Here is a 1,809-nt window from a genome sequence, read left to right on the forward strand (position 1 = left end):
AAAAGATTTTTAAGGAAAAAAACAGGTAAATTTTGTTTTTCGATGTACGCGTGCATAGGAAGGTGTTTAAGTGAGCACACTCATGTAACTATGCAATAATGCCTTTTTACACATTCCTTGTATTTCAAGCATCCACAGCCATTGTTCTCTTTTTGATGTTTAAACTGTCAACCTTTGCCAGTGGGAACCCTTTTAAGGTTGCTTCTGGGTCACTTTGACATACCACGTTAATTTTTTTTAAACTTGAGGATCTTTCCTTTTAAATCAACTTTATTAAAGTATTGTTTACATATACTCCAATGCACCTATTTTAAATGTACAGCTTGATGAGCTTTGACATATATCTCCCACGTAACCACCATCAATCAAGAATAATACCATCCGAAAAGTTGCCTTGTGCCACTTTGCAGACATTGCTCCCACGATTGCAGCCCGGACAATCAGTGATCTGCTTTCTTCCACGGTAAATCCATTATACCTATTCCAGACTTTTATATAAATAAAATCACACAAAATGTTCTCTCCTGTTCTGGCTTTTCCCCCACTCGCATAATGTTCTGGAGATTCAACTGTGTTTTTTCATCAATCAGTAGTCTGTTTCTTTTTATTTCCCGAGAAGTATTTCCTTCTATGTATAGACTACAACTTGTTTATTCATTCACCTGTCAATGGACTTCGGAGGTTCCTATTATAAAAAACCTGCTATGAACATTCATATAAAATTCTTTGCATGGACATATGTTTTTTTATTTCTCCTGGGCAAATATCAAGAAGTGGAACTGCTGAGTTATATGTTAAATGTATAAGAAAATTGCCAGATGTATAAGAAATGTATAAGAAAAACTTTCTAGAATGTTCGTGCTCATTTACATCCTCTCCAACAAGGTATGAGGGTTTCGATTGCTGCACATCCTCACTAACACTTCTGTGCAGTGGTATCTCATTGTGATTTAATTTGCATTTTTTCTGATACTAATGATACTGACCATCTTCTAATGTGCTTAGTGATTATTTGCATATCTTTTGTGACATGCTGGTTCAAATCTTTTGTCCATTTAAAGTTGGATTTATGTCTTTTGAATCATTGAGTTGAGTCGTTCTTTCCATATTAGAAATATAAATCTTCAGATATATGTACTGTGAATATTTTTCCACTTAGTGTCTTGGTATTTATTTATTTATTTATTTACTTATTCATTCATTCATTCATTCATTCATTCATTTATTTAATTTATTTTTTAGGCGAGGCAACCCTTGGTTGACCTCACAGATTGCAAGGACTTTGTCAGCTTACAATCCTTTAATTTTTTATTTTTTACGCCTACAGCACCTGGTCTTCCTAGGTAGTTTCCCATCCAAGTACTAACCAGGCCTGACCCTGCTTAGCTTCTGAGATCAAACGGGATCAGGCTTGTTCAAGGTGGCATGGCTATAGACTGGTTTTTAATTTCTTAACAATATGTTTCAAAGAGTAGCAGAATTTAATTTTGATGATGAAATTCAATTAATCGATTTTCATATAGTTCATGCTTTGCATCCTAAGAATCTTTTCCCTTACCCTCAAAATCTTGATGATTTTATCTTATGTTGTCTTCTAAAAGTCTTCCGGCTTTAGCTGTTACTTTATCCGTTTTGTGAATGTTATGAGGTAAAGTCAAGGTTAATTTTTTCCCATATTGATATCGAATTGTCCCAGGATGAATATTATTGCCAGCTGTTACAAGAGGACAGACTTGAGGCTGACTGCAAGGTTGGCGAGAAACATCTTCCTTCTTCCTAAAAGGAGAGTTAGCCACCATCGGGGCTGCT

General features: G+C 35.1%; 1 pseudogene; it reads right to left on the bottom strand.

The window, feature by feature from the left end:
* Positions 1 to 1,318: 1,318 nt before the first annotated feature.
* LOC112482956 lies at positions 1,319 to 1,437 on the bottom strand (annotated as a pseudogene).
* Positions 1,438 to 1,809: the final 372 nt, after the last annotated feature.

The sequence above is a fragment of the Pteropus alecto genome, unplaced genomic scaffold (assembly GCF_000325575.1).
Source record: "Pteropus alecto unplaced genomic scaffold, ASM32557v1 scaffold16, whole genome shotgun sequence".
Classification (NCBI taxonomy): Eukaryota; Metazoa; Chordata; class Mammalia; order Chiroptera; family Pteropodidae; genus Pteropus; species Pteropus alecto.